Below are 21,354 nucleotides of genomic sequence, written 5' to 3'. Positions count from 1 at the left end.
GAGGCCAACAAAAGAGATTTTTTTAAAACTTCATTATGATTTTATTAATCTCATGACTATTTGGGGCTTGACTCATGAGGTTCTAGTGGTAGAAGCTGGCAGTACTAAGAACATGAAAGACCAGCCCTCAACTTGTTTTGGGTTATGTGGTACAGTGTGATTTTTTTTCAAGTAAATTAGCCTCCAGGTTGAGCAGTATTCCAGAGCAAGACAAGCTTTTGTAGGGAAGAGAAAGAAAGAAAGATTCCTGCACAATCTCCTTGGATTCCAGGGTGAAATGCACTGAAGCAGGAGACCAAGAGTTCTTAGCTCATGTCTTCCACTGCTTATATTTCTGTGCATTTCAAAAGCTTTATTAATGAGTAATACCCAAGGTAGGAATATAAATCTCTTCCTCCTTCCCCAGTGCCATTTTACAAGTAAGTTTATTGAATCTGCACATCTTGCAGAACTAAAGAAAGAACCCAAATTTCCTTCATTCAGCACACTGTCTTTCAGAATAAATGGCAAAATCAATGTACTTAGCCATCCTGACAGTAGCTACTAGAACTCAAACCCTGTTCAGGGACAGACATGGATCTTGACCCTCCAACTTTCTACTGCCAGCAGTTGTGCAAACTACAGGCTGAACCTCTCTTATCCAGTGCCCTTGGAACCTGACCAGAACCAGACGTGAGAACTTGCCAGATGACAGGAAGTTGATATTGTTTAACACATTATCGACGCTTTCATTGCTAACTGACTCTTAGTAGACATTTAGGGGTAAACTACAGCTAAATAACAGCACAGAACCCTGGGAGCCGGGACTGGTGGCTGTAAACAAATTTTATGGGACCACAGGAAACTTGGCCACACCCATGATAAGTGGTTATCTGGCTAACAAACATCATGCCGGATTACAGAGTTTGCTGGACAAGAGAGTTCCCGATTAGAGAGGTTCAACCTGTACCTGTAAAGCATAGGTGTTGAAACTAGATGTGGTAGGGGAGCTGCCACTCCCTGTGATTTGAAGCCGTTTCCTATATATTCAGAGTTTACAGCTTGGTTCAATGGCTATCGGCACCCCACTATACAAAATGTTCCAACATTCATGCTGCAGTGTGCTAATTCCTTCTTTTATTCCTTGGGCCATATATAGCATAACAGTAAATCTTTAACTCAAGCAGTAAAAGTGTGTGCAATGAATCTAAAGGTGCGAATTCTGTTGCTGATACTTAGGCTATGGAGGGTCATTGCAAGAGGGAGTTTTTGTTTCTCCAATTTTCTTTCTAATCTGATTTATTTCATTAACACATTTTGGGCATGTCGACACTACAGAGTTATTCCAGAATAGTTTATTCCAGAGTTCTTATTCCAAAATAAACTAGCCTGGAATAAATGTGTCCACACTACAAGGAAGCCCCAGAATAAGCATAAATGTATTCCGAATAGTATGCCAACACACAATGGAGCCTATTTTGGATTAGAGCTCCCAGAGACACTCCAGGCAGGGCACAGGGCAAGTATTTCCCATGGCTGTTTGGTCATGGAAGCTTCTCCAAGCAACCAACTCACAAGTCACTCCCACCATTGCCTTCACCACCCCAAGGCATAAAGGGGAGACTCTGGGCATGTGAAGCCTTATGCCCTGGTTGCCCTTGCAGATCCCACAGCCCTCAAAGCATGGAGCCAGAGTGGCTGCAAACCACTGCCAGGCTCAAGCTTTGTGCTCCATCACATGGCACACTTCCTCCAAGCCACCTGCTTATTGATCCAGCAGGACAATGATGAAGGCCAACTTCCAGGGCCTCTGGAAGGTAAATCAGCCCTGCCCTCAGGCAAGAGGCCACCCCCAGGAGACCTGCCATCCCTTTGCAGAAGGGCATCACCACCACTTTGTGGAAGCTCATCACCGCAGACAGCTACCACTCTGTTGGGAACCAGTTTGGTGTGGGTAAATCCACCATTAGGGCCATACTCATGCAGTTAATCCATGCCATCAACCAGGTTTTGCTGTGCATGGTCATCACTCTTGGAAATGTGGACACCATTGCGGATGGCTTTGCCACCATGGGCTTCCCCAGCTGCAGGGGAACCACAGATGGCATGCACCTCCCTATCCTGGCCCCCACCCAGCGGGATGCAGACTGTGTCAACTGCAATGGCTATGTCTATATGGTGCTGCAGGCCCTCGTCAACCACATGGATTGCTTCAGGGATATCAGTGTGGAATGACCAGTAAAGGCTCACAACACATGCATCTTCTGGAACTCCTGCCTCTTCCAAAAGAGGCACACCTGAACCCTTTCTCCCAGCCTCACCATAAGAGTTGAGGAGGTGGACATGCCCATCATCCTTGTGGGCAATGGAGCCTACCCCTTGCTCCCCTGGCTCACACAGGCAGCCTGGACCTAGCAATGAAGACCACAATGCTAGACTGAGCAGGTGACACATGGTGGCAGAAAGCACGTTTGACCATCTCAAGGGGAGATCCCAGTGTCTCCTCATCTGGCTGGACCTCAGCAAACACAGCAGCCCCTTTGTGATGGCAGCCTGTTATGTGCTACCCAACGTGCGTGAGAGCAAGGGAGAGGTTCTCCTGCCAACAGGAGGGGCTGCAGCAGAATGTCTGGCCAGGGTTTATGAGCAGCTGGACACCAGTGCCATATGCAGAGTATATCAAGAGGCCATGCTCATCAGGGAGACCTTGAAAGACTGTTTTCTGCAGGGCCATTTCAGAGACTCTCCCATTATGCTCCACAAGGAGCCCCTGCTTTTACATGTGGGCTTTTCAGCTCCTCCCCATCCCTTCCCACTGTACTTCCCCCCACTCCCTCCCCCCACAGAACAAACAATAAAGGACATTTTCTGGAACAAATGGAATGTTTAAAGGGGGGCGCACAACATGTGAGGGCAGGGGACAGGAACCTGGAATGCAGAAGGTGGCTCAGGTAGGGGGCTGAGAGTGCTGCTGCCTTCAGGTGGATGGGAGGCTGTGGCTGCCTAGAAGGTCCCATTGCCCTGTGATCTGGGGCCCTGGTGGCCCCTGTGGAAACTAGGAGGGGAAGGTTGGGGGCCATGGACATGGCTGGTGGCCTGGTCTATGCAGGACACCTGGCACTTCATTGCTGTGGCCATGGTGTCCTGCTGGAGCAACAAGTGGTCCCAGGCAGCCTGGCTGTGCTCCTGGTATGCTCAGCCCACCACTCTCTCCTTATCCAGGCCCTCCATGATGATCCACAGGCAGGCCATGTGCTCCTAGATCAAGTTGTCCCAGGAGTGTTTCTCCTGAAGAACCCACACAGGTGGGTGGATGGTGTGGGAAATTGGGGATTCACCATGCTTGCAGCTGGCCCAGCTGTGAAGACTAGTTATGAGGGCTGTCATCATGGGAGACTCCATACCTGATGTCCAGACCCAATCCCTGAGCCAACACTGAAGGTCTTGCTTCAGATGCAGCGATGTGCTTCAAACATGACCATATGTTATCCAGACAGTGGCCCTGTCCAGCAGAAGCACAGACATCCCAGGGGACCATCGTGACAACCATGGCCTAGGGATGAGCAGGCATGGGAACATGCCAGCCAGGCCATGGTCCTGCAGGCAGGAGAGGGGACTGAGTGGTTCCCCTTTCACTCAAGTCCTACACACCTCAGGGCTGACACTCACAGCATCCTCTACAGGGAGGATCTCTATCTGTACCTGCTTGAGGGTGGGTGAGGCTGAGGGAGGTATGTGTGAGTGGCAGAAACCTCTTGTTGGCCACCTGCTGGGAAGAAGGCCACCAGGTTCCCCTTCTCTTCCTCCTCCCTGGCAAGTTCCCCTGCATAACATCGGTCTCCTCAGCAGCACTATGCCACAATGGAAGAAACTGCTGCCTGAGTGTGGGCCCGAGCCTGGACCATGAGCAGCACTTCTGTGTGGGTCATTGACCCCATATACCTTACTGGGGGCTTGTCATGGGAAGGTGTCCTACCACAGAGGCTGGAATAAGGCAGGCCCCTGAAGGAACCTCTTGAGAGGGATCATGGAGTCCCTGTGTGGGAGAGTCCTGCAACTGATTGCTCGGGACTGGCAGGCTACATGCAAACAGGTGATGGGGCTGTTCTGTTCTGCGACCCCCAGGCTGTGTGGGCCACGAGAGGAGTGAGCCCACAGCCTTTGCCTGCCCTCTAGGTGATAGGGAAATATGTCTAATTCACCTGAGATGCCCTTGCCAGGATCCTGGGGGGCATCTTGGGAGTTGGGGAATGGCTTCAGGGTCAGCAGGACCTTCTGGCTTGCAGGTGGGTGGTGTAGCTGGCCTCCTCCAGTTCCTCGTTCAACCCATCACCATCCTTGCCCCCCCGCCCAAAAGGAGACGTTAGGTATGTCCCACCCAGGCAGATGCCACAACTGCAGGAGGGCAGTAATGCTGCCCCCCACCGCAGGATGATGTCCAGCTGCTCATAATAATGGCACCTGTGGGGTGCTGCCTGACCATGACGGGATTTCTCCCAGCCCTTGTGGTAGCCTTGATGCAGCTCCTTAATTTTTAGCCAGCATTGCTCCAGGGTCTGGGTGTGACCCTTTTCTGCTAGGCCGGTGGTGATCGAACCACAGATCTCAGCATTCTGCTCCCTGGTGCGGAGATCCTGGAGAGTGCCATACTCCCAGAGCTCTAGGAGGTACAGGATCTCTGCATCTGTCCAGGCAGGAGCTCACCTGTGTTCTATGGCTCTATGTGCCATGGGAGCAGCTCCAGCTTGGCTCATGGCTCCCTCTGTCTCCCCTGCAACTCAGGGCTTCAAGGCAGGCCATGTGCAGTCAGTTCTTCTGCCTGTGGCCAGCTTCCTTAAGGCTCTGCAAGGCAGGGAGCAGTAGAGTTGGCTGCAGTTGTGCTGAGAGTGGTCAGGCCTGCAGCCATGCCAGGCCCTTGGAGGCCAATTAATTTGGAATAAGAGCCCCTGCCCCTGCACACAGGCTTTATTTTGAATAACTATTTTAAAATAGGCTTTTATTCCTCCCAATACCAGGAGAACATTATTTCAAAATAACTCCCAGTTATTTTGAAATAACAGGTTGTCTAGTGGTTGTGAACAACTTATTATTTCAAAATCACTCAGGTTATTTTGAAATATCCCCTCTGGTGTAGACCAGGGCTTAGAAAAGATGCCTAAAAACAAGGTATAATCTAAAAATGTAAAATATTAAACAAAGCATGTTAAACAACAAAGCAGAGTTGTTATCCATGCTGGCCACTTGTCATATTTCAATTTCTTCTGTCCCACAAGGGCACATTTTAAAATTGAGAGGTATGTTGATAAGAAGAGTGGAAACATTCTCTAAATAAATAAAATGTTCACAAGCAGGAGAAAAGATGATGTAAGTTGGGAGGAAGATCACCACTAACTGAGACAGATGAGTGCTGATGATGAAATTCAAGGTGATTGATCCAACTCTGGATATGACTTATGGCAAAGGAGACTTGCAATAGTCAAAGCTGTAGAATCACAAAGAGGCTATATTGAAATCTAAAATCTGGAACAGTTACAGCTAAGAAGGAATTGATCAAGTAGGCCCCTATGAGTTTTGTAGTACTTTACTCAATGACAGAGCTGAGCTATCCAGTGATAAAACAGAACAACAGCTTGTAACTTGGGATAGAAAGGAGGATGGAAAAGTGGGATTTAGGTTTAGAAGTTCCTACTTAGATACAGGGAGTTAGCTCCTACTCAGTGAACAGGGAGGGAGTTAGAGAGGAAGTTCTCCAGGCAGGTAAAGGAGAAGCAAAAACTGGATTCTTAAGAGGCTGTCTGAGTGTGTGTTGTGTTTGGGGCTTTTTGGCTGTGGCTGTGGTGTTTTTCTGCTCTGTGGTGTGTGATTGTGGTTTTTTTTCCCTGCCCTACCCCCCGCCATGGAGGGTGGACTGGGACTGGCAGTTGGAATCTGTTGGCTTCTAAATGAGCTTGTTATCTAGAAGCCTCTGCTGATTGGCTGAGCCTCAGTAAGGGAAGGGACTTGGAGGCAGTTCAGGGATTTATAAAGCAGTGTCCAAGCGAACAGGTGAGCTTGCAAACAGGGGATTGAAAACAGGGAGTTTAGAGTGGGAGTTTGGAAGGGGCCAGGGACCCTTTCCTTTCTTTTAAATCACTGTTCTAGGATGGCAGGCATGGATAGTGACAGGTCTGCTGCTGTTACCTGCTCGGGATGTGCCATGTTTGTCTTCCTCCCTGAGGAAAGAAGGGATTTCGTCTGCACTAAGTGCAAGCTGGTCTCCATTTTAGAAGAAAAAAATAGAGGACTGGAGGCTTAAGTGTTGACCCTGTGCTCAATCAGGGAGGATGAAGATTTCCTTGACAGAAGGGAGTGTTTAATCTTGCAAGCAAGGCAGGCGGAAGAACCGGGGAGGGTGGTAAGGGATAAAGTGGAGAACTGGCAGCATGTAACTTCTAGAAGAAAAAGAAGGCCAGTACATGAGTCCCCCATTGATACAGAGATAAGTAATTGCTTTCAGGCAATCTCCACTGGTTCTGTGGTGGTGAATGTTTTGGAAGGAGCCTCACAGGAAGAAAATCGCAAGAGAACTGCTTCTACTGCAGGACAGCGGATGTGTAGCCCTAGGGGTGGGGGTTCAATGACCATCACCCCGCAGAAGAAAAAGACGAGTGGTGATGGTAGGGGACTCCCTCCTAAGAGGGACTGAACCATCCGTCGACCAGATCTGCAATCTCGTGAGGTGTGCTGTTTACCGGAAGCTCGAATTTAGGATGTGGCTAAGAGCCTTACAAAACTGCTAAAGCCTTCGGAGTACTATCCCTTCCTACTTCTGCATGTGGGAACTAATGATACAGCCAAGGATGACTTTGAGTGGGTTACTGTGAATTATGTGGCACTGGGAAGAAGAGTCAAAGAATTTGGAGCGCAAGTGGTGTTCTCGTCTATCCTTCCTTTCGGAGGGAAAGGGCTAGGTAGGGACCATCGAATTGAGGAAGTAAATACATGGTTATGCAGGTGGTTTGGAGAGAGGGCCTTGGATTCTTTGATCATGGGATGCTGTTCCAGGCACAAGGATTATTGGGAAGAGATTGGGTCCACCTAAGCAAGAAAGGAAGGAGCATTTTCGCAAGTAGGCTTGCAAACTTAGTGAGGAGAGCTTTAAACTAGGTTTGCTGGGGGAAGGTGACCGAAACCCTGTGGATAGAAAGGAACTTGGAGGCCGGGAAGAAATGCAAAGAGGAATGTACAACAAAAGTGGACCCTTGGTTCGAGTAGTGAGGGCGGGAAGATCGACTGGTTATCAAAGGTGTTTGTACACCAATGCCAGAAGCCTGGGTAACGAGCAGGAGGAATTAGAAGCCCTGGCTCAGTCCAAGAACTATGACTTGATTGGAATAACAGAGACTTGGTGGGATGACTCGCATGACTGGAGTGCTGCCATGAAAGGATATAAACTGTTCGGGAAGAACAGGCAGAGGAGAAAAGGAGGAGGGGTTGCACTGTATGTAAGAGAGCACTATGATTGCTTGAAACTCCAGTACATAGAGGGAGAAAAGCCTGTTGAGAATCTATGGGTCAAGCTTAGTGGTGTAGGCAGCACTGGAGATGTACTGGTTGGTGTCTGCTACAGGCCATCAAATCAGGATGATGAGGTAGATGAGGCTTTTTTTAGACAACGGAGAGAGGTTTCCAGATCGTGGGCTCTCGTTATAGTGGGGGACTTCAATTACCCTGACGTCTGTTGGGAGACCAATATGGCAGTACACAAGCAGTCCAGGAAATTTCTGGAGAATGTTGGGGATCACTTATTTTGAGGCCCCCAAGTATAGGAAGGATGTGGACACACTGGAGAGGGTCCAGCGGAGGGCGACCAAAATAATTAGGGGGCTGGAGCATATGACCTATGAAGAAAGGTTGAGGGAATTGGGTCTGTTTAGTCTGCAGAAGAGAAGACTGAGGGGGGACTTGATAACAGCCTTCAACTTACTGAAGGGAGGCTGCAAAGAGGCTAGAGAGAGGCTGTTCACAGTGGTCACGGATGGCACAACACGGAACAATGGTCTCAGGTTGCGGTTGGAAAGGTCCAGGTTGAATATTAGGAAAAACTTTTTCACTAGGAGTGTGGTGAAACATTGGAATGGTCTACCAAGGGAAGTAGTGGAGTCTCCATCCCTGGAGGTGTTTAAGTCTCAGCTCAACAAAGCCCTGGCAGGGCTGATCTGATGGGTTTGGTCCTGCTTAGAGCAAGGGGCTGGACTCGATCGCTTTTTTAGATCTCTTCCAGCTCTATTGTTCTATGATTCTATGATATGTTTAAGTGAGTTGCACTGAAATGCATGGGCTCCTAGTAATTACAGGTTGAATCTCTCTCATCCAGCATCCTCAGGAACTGATTGATGCCAGATGAGGGAATTTGCCAGATCACGGGAGGTGAATATTGTGTCGCACATTACTAACACCTCCACTTCTTATTGTACTCAGAGAAAACATTTAGGGGTAAATTACAGCTAAATAACAACACAGAACCCTGAGAGCCAGGACGAGTGGCTGTAAACAAACTTTATGGGATGACAGAAAACTTGGCCACATCCATGATAAGTGGTCATCTAAAATCATGCTGGATTATAGATGTTGCTGAATGAGATAGTACAGGCTGAACTTCTCCAGTCCGGCACTATGTCTAAAACTTTGCTCTTCCAGTACTTGCACTTAAAGTCTGTAGACAGATATAGATAAAATCCATCTACAAATCCACCTACAGATAAAATCCATTCTCATCTGTCCTCCCTGTGGAAGGAAGGGGTCCACGTAGGCATCATCAAATCATGGAGATAAATGCATGGTTGCATAGGTGGTGTAGCAGGGAAGGATTTGGTTTCTTTGACCATGAGATTCTTTCATGAACAGGGATTGCTGGGAAGAGATGGATCCACCTAATAAAGAGAGGAAAAAGCATCTTTGCGGACAGGCTTGCAAACCGAGTGAGAAAGGCTTTAAACAAGGTTTGTTGGGGGGCGGTGATACAAGCCCTCAGGTAAGTAGGGAAGGAGGAGGGAACAATCAAGCAGGATTCCTGGGTGAAGAGGAGAAAGTGGGCCAACCAGCCATTTCTCTAAGATGCTTGTACACAAATGCCAGAAGCCAAGGGAACAAAGAGGAAGCATTAGAGGCCTGGACACAGTCAAAGAAGTATGAGGTGGTTGGAATAACAGAGACTTGGTGGGACGATTCGCATAACTGGAGCACGGTCATGGAAGGTTATAAACTGTTTAGGAAGGACAGACACGGGAGTAAAGGAGGAGGAGTTGCGCTCCATGTGAGGGAGCAGTACGATTGCTCAGAACTCCAGTATAAGGAGGGAGAAAATCCAGTTGAGTGTCTTTGGGTTAAGCTTAGAGGTGGAAGTAACAGAGGTGATGTTGTAGCTGGTGTCCGCTATAGACCACCTGATCAGGGAGATAAGGTAAATGAGGATTTCTTAAGACAGCTAAGTGAAGCTTCCAAATCACAGGCCCTGGTTCTCATGGGAGACTTTAATCATCCAGACATTTGTTGGGAGACCAATACATCAGCACACAGACAATCCAGGAAGTTTTTGGAGAATGTTGAGAATAACTTCTTCGTACAAGTGCTGAAGGAGTCGAACAGGGGCCATGCACAATTTGACCTGCTGCTGCTTACAAACAGGGAAGAACTAGTAGGAGAAATAGAAGTGGGTGGCAACCTGGGCTGCAGCGACCATGAGATCATAGATTTCAGGATCCGAAGAAAAAGAAGAAGGGTGAGTAGTAACATACAGACCCTTGATTTCAGAAGAGCAGACTTGGACTCCCTGAGAGACCTGATGAGCAGGATCTCTTGGGAAACAAAGATGAAGGGGAAAAGAGTTCAAGAGAACTGGCAGTATTTTAAAGACAACTTACTGAAGGCACAGGAACAAACCATCCAGCTGCATAGTAAGAAATGCAAACATGGTAGGCAACCGGCGTGGCTTAACAGGATAATCCTTAGTCAGCTTAAACTCAAAAAGGTTGCATACAAGAAAAAATGGAAACGTGGACAGTTGGGTAAGGAAGAGTATAAACATACAGCTGGAGAATGCCGGGGAGTAATCAGGAAAGTGAAAACACAATTGGAACTGCAGCTGGCCAGGGATGTGAAGAGTACAAGAAGGGTTTCTACAGGCATGTTAACAATAAATGGGTTATCAGAGAAGGGGTGGGGCCATTACTGAATGAGAGAGATAACCTAGCGATAGATGATGTAGGAAAAGCTGAAGTACTCAATGCTTTTTTTGCTTCAGTCTTCACAGACAAAGTCAACTCCCACATGACAGTCCTAGACAATGCAGTATTGGAAGGTGGAGGGCAGCCATCTGTGGGGTAGGAACAAGTTCTGAGCTATCTAGAAAAACTAGATGTACATAAATCCACGGGTCTGGATTTAATGCACCCAAGGGTACTGAGGAAATTGGCAGATGTCATTGAAGAACCTTTGGCCATTATCTTTGAAGACTCTTGGAGACTGGAGAGATCCCAGATGACTGGAAAAAGGCAAACACAGTGCCCATTTTAAAAAAAGGAAAGGACAATACAGGGAACTATAGACTGGTCAGCCTTACCTCAATTGCTGGGAAAATAATCCATTTTGGAGCACTTGGAAGAGGGGAAAGTGATCAAAAGTAGCCAACATGGATTCACCAAGGGCAAGTCCTGTCTGACCAAAATCATCAGCTTCTATGACAAGGTAACAGGCTCAGTGGATATGGGAAAGTCAGTGGATGTGGTATACCTTGACTTCAGCAAAGCTTTTGATACAGTCTCCCACAAAATTCTTGCCCATAAGTTAAGGAAATATGGATTGGATCCTCGATCTCTAAGATGGATAGAAAGATGGCTTGACGGTCGGGCCCAACGGGTAGTGGTCAATGGCTCAATATCTGGATGGCAGTCAGTTTTAAGTGGAGCGCCGCAAGGCTGAGTTCTGGGGCTGGTGTTGTTCAACATCTTTATTAATGACCCAGATGAGGGACTGGATTGCACCATCAGCAAGTCTTTGGATGACACAAAACTGGGGGAGAGGTAGATATGTTGGAGGGTAGAGAGAGAATCCAGAGTGACCTGGATAAATTGGAGGACTGGGCCAAAAGAAATCTGATGCGGGTCGACAAGAAGTATAGTGTTCTGCACCTGGGGTGGAAGAATCTCAAGCATTGTTATAGGCTGGGGACCAACTGGCTAAGCAGCAGCATGATGGAAAGGGACAAAGGGGTTACGGTGGATGAAAGGTTAGATATGAGTAAGCAGTGTGCCCTTGTAGCCAAGAAAGCTAATGGCATATTATGGTGCATTAGGAGGAGCATTTCGAGCGGATCTAGAGAAGTGGTTGTTCCCCTCTCTTCAGCACTGGTGAGGCCACATCTGGAATATTTTGTCAACTTTTTGCCCCCCAGTATAAAAAGGATGTGGATATGCTGGAGCAGGTTCAGCAGAGGGCAACAAAAATGATTAGGAGGCTGGAACACAAGACCTATGAGAATAGGCTGAGGGATTTGGGCTCGTTTAGTTTACAAAAGAGAAGACTTAGGGGTGATTTAGTAGCAGCCTTCAACTTCCTGAAGGGGAGCTCTGAAGAGGAAGGTGAGAAACTGTTCTCAGTGGTGTCGGATGGCAGAACAAGGAGTAATGGTCTGAAGTTGAAGAGGGAAAGGCGTAGGTTAGATATTAAGGAAAACTACTTCACCAGGAGGGTGGTGAAGCGCTGGAATGTGTTGCCTAAAGAAGTGGTGGATTCTCCATTCCTCAAGGTTTTTAAGTCCCAGCTTGACAAGTTCCTGACTGGGATGACTTAGTGGGGGATGATCCTGCTTGAAGCAGGGGGGCTGGACTAGATGACCCCCTGAGGTCCCTTCCAGCACTGTGATTCTATGATTCTATACATTTCTTGGATGAGTTCTTGAAAGACCTCATGACCAGAACACCAAGGATATACATACATTGGCTCAAAACACCAATGGGTTTTTAGAGGCTTTGTACCATTACAGAGTAATTCTCAGGTATAGAAATTTACTAGTGGTTTAGATAAGAACTCTAATTTATTACTTTAAGTTCAATTTATATAAAGGAAAAACCATGCTCATCCAAACTTTCATTTTTCCTCAGAGAACGTATCTACTTAGCTTGTACTTCTAATATTTGTACAAAATAAAGGATGCAGTAATATATGTAGTAATCCAATTCTTTTTTATTCTTTTTAAGAAAAAGGAAATCATCAATTATAAATTCTTTTCTCTATTTTTATTTCAAATTCCCATGCTGTAAAGAGCTGCCAAACAGATGTTTCCATTTAATCATAGCAGATCAGTACAAACATGTCAACATGTTCCCTTCTGTGAGAACGGGAGATTATGCCAAGCAACTGGTTGCTGCTGTTAAAAATACAGCTCAGTTATACCCCTGTGCTTCAGGATATTCAATTTATTATATCCCAGATCTTTCATAATTGCACAATAAAGCTGTGTCTACACGTGCACGCTACTTCGAAGTAGCGGCACTAACTTCGAAATAGCACCCGTCGCAGCTACACGCGTCAGGCGCTATTTCGAAGTTAACTTCGACGTTAGGCGGCGAGACGTCGAAGTCGCTAACCTCATGAGGGGATTGGAATAGCGCCCTACTTCGACGTTCAACGTCGAAGTAGGGACCGTGTAGACGATCCGCGTCCCGCAACGTCGAAATTGTGGGGTCCTCCATGGCAGCCATCAGCTGGGGGGTTGAGAGACGCTGTCTCTCCAGCCCGTGTGGGGCTCTATGGTCACTGTGTGCAGCAGCCCTTAGCCCAGGGCTTCTGGCTGCTGCTGCTGCAGTGGGGGATTCATGCTGCATGCACAGGGTCTGCAACTCGTTGTCGGCTCTGTGTATCTTGTGCTGTTTAGTGCAAATGTGTCTGGGAGGGGCCCTTTAAGGGAGCGGCTGGCTGTTGAGTCCGCCCTGTGACCCTGTCTGCAGCTGTGCCTGGCACCCTTATTTCGATGTGTGCTACTGTGGCGTGTAGACGTTCCCTCGCTGCACCTATTTCGATGTGGTGCTGCGCAATGTCGAAGTTGAACATCGACGTTGGCAGCCCTGGAGGACGTGTAGATGTTATTCATCGAAATAGCCTATTTCGATGTCGCCACATCGAAATAGGCTACTTCGATGTAGGCTTCACGTGTAGACGTAGCCTAAGAGAGATGTAATACAAGTGGAGTTAGCCTCTATGACTGCTTCACCACGGCATTCCCATTAATCTTCAAAATTAACTGCCAAGTACCAATGTTTGTATCTGTGGAGTGCCCTAATTAAGAATTGTGGAGGTCTCCTTTCTAGTTATTATTTTAACTTGTACTAGCATATTGCTTAGGAGACCATGGATCCAGAGTGTCAGGTGCTACACCAGCAGTTCTCAACATATTTATCATTGCGGACTGCGGTGCCAGGTGGCAGGGCAGTGGCTGCTCAGATCTCAAAACTGGAACCCCCAGACTCCTGCAGGGGGCTGTCTGACAGCCCTGGAGCCCCCATGTTCTGTGGCCAGGCAGTGGCCAAACCCCAGAGTTGGTGGGACAGGGTGGCAGCCCAAGACCACCACTGTGTGGGGCCAGGTGGCAACCTTCCACCTCTTCTGTGTGGTTGCCCTGGGCCCTGGCCACAAAGGGCCACCTCGCTGCCCCACCAACCCTGGACCACGTGGAGCATGCTGGCTGCCCTGCTGAACCCAGACTCCAAGTCAGAAGGGGACAGGAGTCTGGCTGGCTGCCAATCCTGGACTCTCACTGCACAGGGAAGGCTGGCTGTCTTGAGGTGCTGGGGCCAGGTGGCAGCCCCAGGCCCCTGTTTCATGGCTGCCATGGATTGCAACCCTGGAGATTGAGGCTCCAGGATACAGTCATGAAGCCCCACCCCACACAACTGCCCTTATAGCTTGTGGGTCTGGACCTGGGACCCTATGGGGCCAGCGGCAGCCCTGGAGCTTGTGGCATGGAACAGAAGCTCCAGGACCTCATCCCTGCAGGACCATCTGAGAGTCCCAGGCTTCCAACCTCAACCATGTGGCTCCCTTAAGTTCCCCGGGGTCTGGAGCTGGCAGGGCTGACTGGGACTGGTAGCTTTTAATACACTGCCGTAACCCAGTTATTTGTTAATTAGGCCACATGCAGCCCATGGGCCACACGTTGAGAACCCTTTTGCTGTATAAACACAGAACCAAGGGACAGTCCGTAAGTCAAAGGGCTTACAGTCTAAGTACAAGACAAGAGATCACAGATGGCTACAGACAAAAAGGTAGTATGTGGGAGCAGTGAAATTGGTCAGCGGGGAAAGTAGAGTTCCAGCATGCCTGGGCATTGTCAGAGCAAAGTAGAACCGTAGAAGAGTGAGTGAAGGGAAAAAGCAAAATGCCTTTACAGGTATTTCCAGGGATCTCTTCCAAACCATGGGGGGAAGTGAGGGAGAAAGCACAAAGATGCTTGTTTGAAAAATTAACAAGCAGGCGATGGAGGCAGGGGCTCCTTGTGGGCAGGGGTCATCTACCTTATTCCATTTATTCCCCAAATCAGTAACACAGGGACAATGTAGGGATTCATCTCCATTGCCTCGCACCCTCTCTAGTCATGCCTACCTGTGCACAGTAAGTTAAAACATTACAAGTGGTATGATTTGACATGTCTGATTTAGACGTATGTTATGCCAACTTTGGTTTTATTTTCCTCAGGAGTAAATGATTACACGGGTACAAGACAGCAGAGAATCAGAGCTTATTGATTTTAAACAGAAAATAATCTCACACCAATAGGCATTTATGGCCATATGTTCACCTGGTGGCCCTATGTTGACTTAGACCAGGGGTCAGCAACCTGTGGCTCCGGTGCTGCATGCAGCAATTTAAGGAGCTGCCCATGGCTCTGAGCGCTGCTCCCACTGACTCCATTGGCAGCTCCAGAGGCTGCCGCTGCTGCCGCTTAGTTTTTTTGTTGAAGTGACGGCAGCCTCTGGAGCCGCTGAGCAGTCAGCCATGGTGGAGGGAAGCCGGCAGGGCAGGGAGTCCCAGAAGAGGAAGCTGGGGCAAAGTCAGCCTGCAGGATAGCTGGGAGGCAGCCAAGCCTGCACTGCCAGAGCTGCGCAACTGTGTGGAGAAAGAGGCGGCGGTGGGAGCAGTGGCAGTGCGCAGAGCTCCTCGGCTGAACCAGGTAAATCCTGGGGCTGGGGGGCAGCTTTGGGGGTGAAGGGGTTAAACCTGGGGCTGGGGGGCAGGTTTGGGGCTGAATTGGGTTAAACCTGGGGCTGCGGGGCAGGTTTGGGGCTCAGAGGGGTTAAACCTGGAGATGGGGAGGCGGGTTTGGGGCTCAGAAGGGGTTAAACCTGGAGATGGGAAGTTTGGGGCTGAAGGAGTTAAGCCTGAGCATGCAGGGGTGGGTTTGCAGGATGTGGGGTAAAGCTGGGGGATGGGGGTAACTTACCTTCTAACTGGTACAAATCATTGTGTGTGCGCTGTTCTTAAAACGGGTTACAAAAAGTACAGTTTGGCTTTCGTTATTATTTTAATATATTTATTACGGGCTGTCTTGTATTCATGTGCATTGTGGCTCCTGAAGTATTGATTTTTGTAACTGAATTTGACAAAATGGCTTTTGTTGCTTTTTCGTTTGCAAACCCCTGACTTAAACCTTGCAGAAACTCTGGTCCTTAGCATATTTCAACTTCACTGTGGAGGAAGCTCACCATATTTGGACCCTTCATCATTGTGGACCAATTTTTCAGATGTGGTTTCTTAATCTGTATTCCCAGTGCTGTGCACCCACACTTTTTGGAACTGCAACTTCAGATGCTCAAGATTTTGCATTTCGGAAATTGAAAATGTGTGTATGAACTGATTAGGCAGATTATCAGCGTGAAAGCTGACCCTTTACCAGTGCTTCAGCTCAGGGCGTGTTCCAACTGAATCCAAAAACAGTGTATCCTGAGTCATGTAGTATAAGAAGTGTTCCCTGTAAGCTGAGCACATGGGCAGCCACCCAGTTGCTACCCAGCTGTTTAGCAGAGCACCCATAATATCCATAGTTGGCAGCATGGGTTTCTCTTGGTGGGGCATATCCACACATGCCACGGTGCACATAACAAAATTTATTTTACCCATGGATAGGAAAAAAGAGAAAACATTGAGTAAAAGGGACCTGGAAGCCATAGTATGGACACAAATGCATGGTGGGAAAGGGCTCAGTATTATGAAAGTGCTCCTTTTCAGCCAGAAAGGAAAGACCAGGGAAGAAACTACACCTATTTTGGAACGCTCCGTAAGAAAGGGGCGTGACCTGTTCAACATTTCTGGGCAAAAAAAAGCTTAGCTGGGAGGCAGGAAAAGCTTGGGAAAAGACCAAAAGAAAACGTCTAAGATGTGGTGAAACTTTTCAGAGGAGGGGCTAGTATTAAGGATGAGAAACGGAGGGGCTGAGGGTCTGCAGGAGTTTTCTCTAGATCTCCAGAAAGGGTTGGAAAATTTGAATGGTAAACCCATGGCTATGTCTACACGAAAGCCCCGTGTCAACAGAAGTCGCCATCAGAAGGGATTTCTCGGCAAAACATCTGTCAACAGATTGCGTCTACACATAAAAGCAGTTCAAAAGAGCAATCTGCTCTGTCAACAGAGAGCAGCCAGACTGCCTGGCCCTCTCCTGACAGAATGGCTGACTGGAAGCTCTGTCTGTTGACAGAAGGGCTCTGGACTGTCTACACGGCTGTTTGGTAATAGAACACTGTTGAGAGAGGTCTTATCCCTCAACAGGGAGAGGTATAATGCTGCCAGCGGATGTGCTGAGTTTTGTCGACAAACTGTTGACAAAGTGCATTTTGTGTGTAGATGCTCTGCAGTTTTGCTTTGTTGTTTGACAAAAGCACAGTTTTGCTGGGAAAAGCCTCTTGTGTAGACATAGTTCATGAGTGGAGAGAAAGAGAGAGAGACCCTGAACCAAAGGGTGAAGATTTGGAATTCTGTTTACCCCAGAACAGGAGACGGTCTCTGGGAATTGGACCTGAGAGCTAAGCTGCCATACCATGAAAAGAAAAGCTGGGATTCTCTCAACATGTATTACCAGAAAGAGAAGGTAAGCCACTGCTATAGAATCATAGAATACTGGAACTGAAAGGAACCTCAAAAGGTCAAGTCCAGGGCCGCGTCTACACGTGCCGGCTACTTCGAAGTAGCGGCGCCAACTTCGAAAGACAGCCTGTCACGGCTACATGTGTTGGGTGCTATTTCGAAGTTAACATCGACGTAAGGCGGCAAGACATCGAAGTCGCTATCCCCATCAGGAGATGGGAATAGAGCCCTACTTCGACATTCAGCGTCGAAGTAGGGAACGTGTAGTCGTTGCTCGTCCTGCAACATCGAAATAGTGGGGTCCGCCATGGCGGCCATCAGCTGAGGGGTTGAGAGATGCTCTGCCCAGCTCCTGAGTTCAATGGTCGCCGCGTGCAGCGGCCCCTTAAAGCTCCCTGCCCCCTGCCTTCCTGTGCAGGAAGCTGAGAGAGCGTGCAGGCAGCAGCATTGCCACGCGGCTAGCCCTGCACGCTCTTCTGCAGCCGGAAAACACCCCCAGCGCTGCGATGGCTGCCCCCCAGCCCCCTAAGTGGCCCCAGGGCACCCCCCCCCCAAGGGGAGCCAGGGCTCCCAGCCCAGCAGCCAGGCAGGGAAGCAGCAGCGGGGCCCCTCCTGGACGGAGGCCGAGCTTCGGGACCTGCTGGGGCTCTGGAGTGAGGAGGTGGTGCTCCAGGTAATGGGGAGCAAGAGGCGGAACACAGATGCGTTCGCTTGGCTGGCCGAGGGCCTGGCTGCCCGGGGTCACCCTGCCCGCACTCCGGATCATGTACGCAGTAAAGTGAAGGAGCTGCAGCAGGGTTATGCCCAGGCCCGGGATGCAGCCGGCCGATCTGGGGCCGCTCCCATCGCTTGCCCCTTTTACAGGGAGCTCAGGGACATCCTGGGCCCCCAGCACACCTCCTCCCCTCTGGCCACTCTTGATACCTCAGTCGACGAGCCCCAGCAGGCCCCAGAGTTGGAGTCCGCCCCGGAGGCAAGCCCCGCACCCCGGGGCCCCCCCCAGGGGCCCACCCCCGGGGCACCGGAGGAGGAGGAGGGGGAGTCCTCCTCCACCGACGCCGGCCTCCGAATCGCCATCCCATCCTGGAGCTCCAGCAGGGTGTCCGCCCACCGGGTGTCCCCCAACCATGGGAGTGGACCATCAGGTATGTACCCCCCTGGGGTTGAGGGGCGGGGGTAATAGATATGACCAGGGCCCTCCACATGCCCAGATGACCATGGCCCCAAGGACAGCAGTGGCATGTCCCTCACAGGAGTGCATCAGCCCCTGCCCCCCAAGCACGACAGTGCCATGCCCCATCCCCGGAGCTGGGGGGAGCGGAACCGCTAGGGTCCCCCGGGGGGAGGGGGTGGGACACCCATCAGCAGCAGCAGCAGCATCTCCCAGGGACGGGGATGGGGAACCAGCAGCAGAGGGGTGGGGGGACAAGGGCCACAGCTCAGGGCCCACACTAACGGCTGTCTCCATTCTTCTTCCCCCTCCATGTGCCACAGCTGCACCATCGGAAGGACCGGAGAGCGCCGGCGAGGTGTCAGTGGTCCCGGACAGCCCACCGGGGCCATCACTCTAGGCCAGCCCCTTGGCGGAGGACCGACCAGCCCCACGGCGGGGACGACGGCAGACCCAGCACCACCACCTGACAGCGATGGACCCCCAGCTGCTGGCCATCCATCGTCGGCAGCTGGAGGTCGCCAAGCAGCGGCTGCGGGTGGAGGAGCAGCGCCTCCAACTACAGGAGCGGGCGCTGGCCTGGCGCCAGGAGGCATGGGGGGCCTTTATGCGGACATTCAACCATATCGCAGACTACCTGGCCCCCCATGCCACGCCGGCCGCCGCTGTGCCCGCCCTGCCTGCTCCACCCGCTGCTCCACCCGCTGCACCATCCGCTGTTGCACCGCCACCTGCCACCGAGGGCCCTTCCGCTGAAGGGGACCTGGGGCCAGCTGACACCCGCCGGCCATATGTACTGGTCCGCCTGGCCCCCAGCCAGCCCCGGCCAGGGCTGAGGCCGAGGTGTGGGTCGCGGCCGCCCACCCCCAGTGCTGGACATTAGGGGGTGTGGGGCCCAGGACGTGGCCCCCCTCCCCCTTTGTATATAATCCCCTCAGTTTAATGTTCTTTTGTAAATAGTTTTTATATTAGACCCGTGTTGTTATGCTGATCCCTGCCCCCCCATGTACATAGTTGTCCCCTTCCTTGTCTTCCCCTTTCATCTTATCTTATTTATGATACATATATATAATTTTGATTTTGCCTGTAAATAGTTAGTCATGATAATAACAATAATGAGTTCAACAGATATTTGATTTGACGAACAAATGTCTGCTTTTATTTACAAGAAAAGTGGGGGGGTGCTCTTGGGTGCTCTGTGGTGTGGGCATAGGGGCAGGGAGTGTTGTGGAGGATGGGGGTTGCAGTGGCGGGTCTGCCAGCGTTCACCCCGTGGCCTCGTTGAACTGGGCCTGCAGGGCCTCCTGGACCAGGATCCCTTCGGGGTCCACCTGGCGACTGGTGGCAGCGGGTGGCTGCACATTGGCCCTGCCGGCCTCCACAGCCCAGCCCTGAAAGAAGGCCTCCCCCTTGCTCTCCACGAGGTTGTGGAGGGCACTGCACGCGCCCACAATCTGGGGGATGTTGGTGGGGCCCGCATCAAGGCGGGTGAGGAGACACCTCCAGCGCCCTTTGAGGTGGCCAAATGTGCGCTCCACCACCTGATGTGCATGGTTCAGGCGCATGTTGAAGTGCTCCTGGCTGGCTGACAGGTGGCCCGTGTACAGGTGCATGAGCCAGGGCCGGAGGGGGTATGCCGCATCTGCGATGACGCAGAGGGGCATGGTGGTGTCCCCCACAGAGATCTCCCACTGGGGGATGTAGGTCCCCGCCTCCAGCCGGCAGCACAGGCCCGAGTTCTGGAATACCTGGGAGTCATGGGTGCTGCCAGGCCAGCCCACATAAATGTCCAAGAAATGGCCCTGGCTGTCCACCAAGGCCTGGAGGACCACTGAGTGGTAACCCTTCCTGTTTAAGTAGCGTCCTCCACTGTGCTCCGGGGTGCGTATGGGGATGTGGGTCCCATCCAGAGCCCCAAAGCAATTGGGGAAGCCCAGGGTGGCAAAGCCCACTATGGTGGCATCCGGGTCCCCAAGCCTCATGAGCCTGTGGAGGAGCAGGGCGTTGATGGCGCGGACGACCTGCAGGGGAAGCACATGGGAGAGCACCAATGAGGGGTGTGCAGGGTGTGTGTGGCCCTCCCATGCCAGGGCCCCCCTCCCCTGCCAGGGCTGCCTCCCCCTCCCCCCGTGGGTCCTCTTACCTCTGTGAAGACAGCCCCGACGGTGGCCTTGCCAACGCCAAACTGCTGGCCCATGGATCGGAAGCTGTCTGGAGTGGACAGCTTCCAGACAGCGATGCCGACCCGTTTCTCCACAGTGAGGGCACGCCGCATGAAGGTGTCCTGGTGCCTCAGTGTGGGGGTGAGCCACTGGCAGAGCTCCAGAAATGTCTGCCAGCTCATGCGAAAGTTCTGGAGCCAGCAGTCGTCGTCCCACTCTCTGAGCACCAGCCGCTCCCAACAGTCGGTGCTGGTGGGGTAGCTCCACAGCTGGTGGCATATGAGGCGGGGGGGGGGCGGGGTGCTGCAGGGTTGGGGTTTGTGTCCTCCTCCCCTGCGGGCAGCTCCTCCTCTGTGGCAAGGATGTGCTCAGCTGCCTCCTGCATGGCATGGAGCAGGGTGAGCACTGCTCCTACAGGGGCGGCTGTGTGGACCTCTGGGTGCTGCTGCTGATGCTGCTGCTGCTGGGGGTCCATGACTGCATCGCTCGAGGTGTGCGTGCCTATGGCTCTGCAGACCACGTGCTGTGCAGGCTGAGTGTGTCTGGGAGGGGCCCTTTAAGGGAGCGGCTAGCTGTTGCCCCGGAAGTGCTAGTCCGCCCTGTGACCCTGTCTGCAGCTATTCCTGGCACCCTTATTTCGATGTGTGCTACTTTGGCGTGTAGACGTTCCCTCGCAGCACCTATTTCGATGTGGTGCTGCCCAACGTCGACGTTGAACGTCGACAGCACCACCCCTGGAGGACGTGTAGACGTTATTCATCAAAATAGCCTATTTCAATGTATCGTGCACGTGTAGACGTAGCCCACGCCTTCTTCTCGTGGCAGGACTAAACACCATCTAGATCATCCTTGACAGATATTTGTCTAATGTGCTCTGAAAAATCTCCAATCTCTAATCATAGAATCATAGAACACTAGGACCGGAAGGGG

The 21,354-nt window shown here is 50.9% G+C and overlaps 1 protein-coding gene across 2 annotated transcripts in view; it reads right to left on the bottom strand.

The window, feature by feature from the left end:
- The window catches only part of COL28A1 (collagen type XXVIII alpha 1 chain), a 148,798-nt gene that overhangs the window by 51,505 nt on the left and 75,939 nt on the right, over nt 1–21,354 (bottom strand). The window lies entirely within an intron of this gene.

Source organism: Carettochelys insculpta, chromosome 2 (genome assembly GCF_033958435.1).
Source record: "Carettochelys insculpta isolate YL-2023 chromosome 2, ASM3395843v1, whole genome shotgun sequence".
Classification (NCBI taxonomy): Eukaryota; Metazoa; Chordata; order Testudines; family Carettochelyidae; genus Carettochelys; species Carettochelys insculpta.
This window is presented reverse-complemented; position numbering and strand designations above follow the sequence as displayed.